Source organism: Podarcis muralis, chromosome 3 (genome assembly GCF_964188315.1).
Source record: "Podarcis muralis chromosome 3, rPodMur119.hap1.1, whole genome shotgun sequence".
Lineage (NCBI taxonomy): Eukaryota > Metazoa > Chordata > Lepidosauria > Squamata > Lacertidae > Podarcis > Podarcis muralis.
The window spans coordinates 33110248-33116204 of NC_135657.1; positions in this window are offsets into that span (position 1 = coordinate 33110248).

Sequence of the window (5957 nt, forward strand, 5' to 3'; positions counted from 1 at the left end):
GCTGCGAGATGGAAGAGAGGCAGAGAGGCCCACCAGGGTTCGTGATCTCACTTCTCTTTTTCCTCCTCAGGGAAGGCCCTACCATAAGACAGACTGAGGCAACCACCTCAGGCGGCAGATGCTGGTGGGGTGGGCAGCAGTCCCTGGGTATTGCTTGAGTCCCTCAGCCATTCTTCTCAGGCCTGCCCTAGGAACCCTACGTGGCGATCACACAGGGTCCCCGGATGTTTCACTGTCTATGGATCCCTGTGCCATCACTATATTTCTTGCTGCCACCACCCAGGCCCTACCTGGCACAATACTGAGTAAAGTCAGGGTTAAATTGGAACATTAACTTCTGTTTATTTATTGCAGTTTAACAAGCATGTGGTTTCATAAACAGTGTCGGTCATGGGGTGCCTATCCAGACCTATAACTTCTACTACCTGCTCTCATTCACTAAACCACCTCTCAGATATTTACTTGTCTTCCTAGCCCCTAACTGTTCCTGACTCAGCTTATTTTGCTATACTAACTCAACCTACCCACAGACTCTATCCCAATTCACTCCCACTCCAACCAACCAACCAACTCCCAACGAACTCCCCCTTCGCCCCTCCCAGAACTGGTTTTATAGTCCCTCTGACTCCATTCCCCTGGGTTCTGATTGGGTAACATGTTTAACTATTTCACCTCCAGCACTCTCATATGTTAACGTCACACCCTAATCTGGTCCGCTGCCTCTGGTGAAATGCAGGAGAAGGGCCTGTCTCCAGTGTTGGCATAAGATTCAACTGCCAGTCCGGTTGGCTTCGGTAAGGGGAAGGGAAGCCATCTTTGTTCACCTCAGGCAGCAAAGTATTTTGGGCTAGCCCTGTTCCTCCTTGTGCCATGAGTCCATTTCTGGGCATCACATCTGAGGAATGAATAACCAGAGGGTATCCTGAGGAGAGTGACCATGATTGTGAGGGGTCTCGAAACCAAGCAGAGCATCGCAAGCATCAGAGGAAAAGGGAAGCCAATCTCCTCCAATGCTTGCAGAGCACCTTCCACCATCTGTCTACCCAAAAAAGGACATCACAGACTGGTGACTGCAAGAAACCTGCTAAGGGATGCAGTGGAGATGCTGAGATGTGGAAGCTTCATCTGCTGAATTTATGCCCCACCCACCCCCATGCATTCACTCTCTGTGGGATTTGAATACATGGAAAAGGCCACAGTGTCAATGACAAAAGGGGTGAGGGAGAGAGGGATGATTCTCCTCGCCTGTATTTTCAACCACTGGGCTGGGATCCATATGATGATCAGTCAGATTGAACTGGCGCTGCCGAGTTACTAAGCTTGAATGCACAAACATAGGGAAAGGGTTTGGATATTTTGTTCCATTTCAGACTGGCCGTACGTGATTTCAAGGGAGGTATCCTGTTTGCTTTGCGTGAGCCACAAGAGAAACCTGTCTAGGTGTAAGAGGAGACCTCAAGCGACCTCTTGTTCTGCCTCGCTTTCTTTGCTGTTTAAATGCAGGTGGCTGTTATTGTTGACACTGAGTGATAAGTGGAGACTTCTTTTTTTTTTCCATCGGAAAGAATCTCAAGAATCTCCCTGTTCATTTTTCATACCTTTTTCCATCTGCCTCTTGGCATCGCAGTGTCATTTAGTACAAGATACGGATAAGAGATGGAAAAAGCCTCCTGGACATACGGAGCTTGGGGTGGGGGCCCTCCTCTCCTTTCTTCAGCAGCCAGGTAAAATTAAAGTATTTCGTCTCCCTACAGTTAAGGCTTCCTCCCTTTTGCTGCAGGGCTTATGCTTTTAACAGTTGCATGACCAGCAGGAATGTAGTTTCCGCATCACCACACCTTCATGTCGGAGAAGGCCACACCTCTCGTATTTCAGTCACAAACTTAATACGTTTGCACACCAGGAAATTTGTCCCACCGGGGAGGGGGGGGGGAATGACAACTACCTTCTCCTTTTGCAATTGTTGGTTGCTTTATAGCTTCTGCCTAAAACAAACGCCCCTGATGGTTCTGCATTTGTCACACACAATTGTCCCACCTCTTGTGTCTTTTATGGGTTTCTTGCCCACAGTAGTAGATGTGATGGTCATCCGAACTGAATTTGCCCATTCCCATCCATTTTAGTTCACTGATGCCCAGGATGTCAATATTTATTCTTGCCATCTTATTTTTTACCACCTCCAACTTACTCAGGTTCATGGTTCTTACATTCCAGGTTCCTATGCAATATTTTTCTTTACAGCATTGGACTTTCCTTTCGCTTAAGGAAATCAGCCCTGAGTGCTCACTGAAAGGACAGATCGTGAAGCTGAGGCTCCAGTACTTTGGCCACCTCATGAGAAGAGAAGTCTCCCTGGAGAAGACACTGATGCTTGGAAAGATGGAGGGCACAAGGAGAAGGGGGAGACAGAGGATGAGATGGTTGGACAGTGTTTTCAAGGTTACCAGCATGAGTTTGACCAAACTGCGGGAGGTAGCGGAGGACAGAGGTGCCTGGCATGCTCTGGTCCATGGGGTCACGAAGAGTTGGACACGACTAAACGACTAAACAACAACAACTTGTGTCTTTTCTTCATTGTATCTAGACCAGAATGAGACATGACTCGTGGCTCTTACAGATTTTACTGGACTACAGCTCCCATCATCTCTCATCCCCAGCATGATGGGAACTGGAGTCCAGCAACATTGGAGGGCCGTCTGTTTCTCCCATCCCTGATCTAGGGGTTGAAATGCAATGCTTCCTAATGTTGTAAATGGGTCATTCAGGTACCACAAATAGGTCATTGGCAGGGTTGGGGTTTGGTTGTTGTTGTTGTTTTTAAATATAATCAGATTTTTCCTGGAAAGGCCAAAGCCAGCTTAAATTGTGGGTGTGGTGATACAAACTGTCATGCCCATGATGTGTAATTGCATGCAAGAGGATCACCAGCTGGAAATGCCAAAGATGTCAGCTGCTGTTGCATACGCTGTCGAACCAGAAAATGGTTCTTTTTACTTTTTTACCTTTCCCCAACCTTGGCTGACCCAGCGGGTGGCTATGATCACACATATGGTCTCTAGATCCATTTTTTCCCTGGTTAGGTTCCTGCACCTCTAACAGCTGTGCTGTGGCTTGCAAAAGTCGGGAAATGAAGCCGTATTTTGGTTTCAGAACAACTGGCTGCTAAGAAGTGAAATGAGAAAGGGACAGACTGAGGTCTGAGCTGCTGGAGATGATTAATCTCATTTAAGAACTGCAACCACCTGATTCATAATCAAATATTGAAACAGACTTGGCTGCATCTGTGCAACTTTAGAGTAAGGTTGCGGAAGTGCGATTTTAGTGAGAAGATGTGGATAACCTTTGCCCCTCAGTACCACCAAGTTTCAACCAAGAGGAACAAAACAAAACTGCTAAACAACAGCTTCCCAACCTGTTAAGGGACACAGAGGACTAGCAGGGACAAAGAGAAAACTGGGCAGCACAGTTTCTGAGCTGCAGGACCCAGAAGGTGTCAGGCATGGATTCAATCTGTTTCTTGGATTACTGGGCAAGCCTTCAGAAAGGGCTGTTATTTCCACATGGGATTCCCCACTGTTCTTACTGGCCCTGCTCCTGTGATGTTAACAACAACCTTGCATGTAGAAAGTAATTATTGACAAAGAGATAGGAAAGGCTTCATCTGCTAAACAACTTAGGTCCATGGCCACTGTTCCCATCACCTCCTGGAAAATAGAAGGAGAAGAAATGGAGGCAGTGAGAGATTTTACTTTCTTGGGCTCCATGATCACTGCAGATGGTGACAGCAGCCACGAAATTAAAAGACGCCTGGTTCTTGGGAGAAAGGCGATGGCAAACCTAGACAGCATCTTAAAAAGCAGAGACATCACCTTGCCGACAAAGGTCCGTATAGTTAAATCTATGGTTTTCCCAGTAGTGATGTATGGAAGTGAGAGCTGGACCATAAAGAAGGCTGATCGTCGAAGAACTGATCCTTTTGAATTATGGTGCTGGAGGAGACTCTTGAGAGTCCCATGGACTGCAAGAAGATCAAACCGATCCATTCTTAAGGAAATCAGCCCTGAGTGCTCACTGGAAGGACAGATCGTGAAGCTGAGGCTCCAATACTTTGGCCACCTCATGAGAAGAGAAGACTCTCTGGGAAAGACTCTGATGTTGGGAAAGATGGAGGGCACACGGAGAAGGGGACGACAGAGGATGAGATGGTTGGACAGTGTTCTCGAAGCTACAAACATGAGTTTGACCAAGCTGCGGGAGGCAGTGGAAGACAGGAGTGCCTGGCGTGCTCTGGTCCATGGGGTCACGAAGAGTCGGACATGACTAAATGACTAAACAACAATTTCCGAAAGAGCTTCTCCTTCCCTACAGTGCTTCTCAGACTGACAGAGGGGGTCCTGTTGGTAGTTGCATCGCCTTCAGAATCTGGGGAGTGGCAGCCTAGGAGAGGGCATTGTTTATGGAATTCCCTTCCCACAAAGTGCAACAGGCACCTTCATTGTGTATTTTCCATCATATGTTGGAGACGCATTTCTTTATCCTGGCTTTTGATACCCAGTGTCCATGCGTGTTCGTTTACCCCTCTTATTCTAGTGAACATAATTTGTATTAAACTGTTTCTAATGTTGTGTTTTTAAATCGCTGTGAGTCTCCCTGGGACTTTATTGAGGATGTCAGGTAAGAAATCACCACAATCCTCTGCCATCACTGTCTTCTGACTACAGTGGTACCTCTGGTTATGTACTTAATTCGTTCCGGAGGTCCATTCTTAACCTGAAACTGTTCTTAACCTGAAGCACCACTTTAGCTAATGGGGCCTCCCCCAGCTGCTGCACGATTTCTGTTCTCATCCTGAAGCAAAGTTCTTAACCTGAGGTACTATTTCTGGGTTAGCGGAGTCTGTAACCTGACGCGTATGTAACCCGAGGTACCACTGTATTGTGTAAAGGCACAAGAACAGAATGTAGCACAGTGACCATATCATCTGAGCTGCAAACCAGGAAGTCCCTGGTTCGAATCTTGCCTCTGCTGTGGATTCACTAGGTGGCCTTAGGCAAGCTATTGTCTCTCAGCCTCAGCCCCACCCCCTCCCATCTGCAGTATGGGGGCTAATAATAATTGGTTCTTTTACAGGGTTGTTGTAAAGATTGCAACAAGATTGCAACTGCTCAGGAAGAGCTGTTCAACAGTGGAACAGTTCCCCTCAGATAGTGGTGGACTCTCCTTCCTTGGAGGTTTTTAAGCAGAGGTTGGGTGGCCATCTGTCATGGATGCTGTAGCTGAGATTCCTACATTGCAGTGGGTTGAGCTAGAAAGATGACCATTCCAGCGCCATGATTCTGTGTTTTTCTGCTTCAACAATATTTAATTATTATCCCATCATTTTATGTAATTGTATTTTGTATAAATTATAAAAAAATAAATAAAACATGTTCTATTTACAAACAAAACATTTTAATACCGATCTTTCTATTGGTAGGATGGGGGGGGGGCATGGGCATAGCCAGGATTTTTGTTAGGGGCAGGCTTTTGTTAGAGGGGACAGAACCTCAGATTTGTATTCATTTTTACTTATTTGGGGGGGGGGCAGTTGCCTCCCTTCCCCCCTAGCCCTGGGGGCCACAGGAAGGAAACAATGTTGGAAGGGGCCACAGTAGAAAAAGGTTGAGAAACACTGGACTAGCCGACTCTTTGGGTCCCTTCCAGCTCTACAATCCTATGATTCTAAGATGTTGCATGTGACACTCTTTGAACACTTGGAAGCACTATACAAATGCTAGAATCCTGTGAGGTAGGTTAGCCTGAGAAATAGTGACTTGCCCAAAGGTTTCACAGTGAGCTTCAATGACTAGGTACAAAATTTGAACCCTGGTATCCCAGGTCCTACTCCAGCACTCTAACCACTACACTACACTGCGCTGGCTTTGTTGGAGCAGGTGCTTTTCAGCCAACTTCCTGGA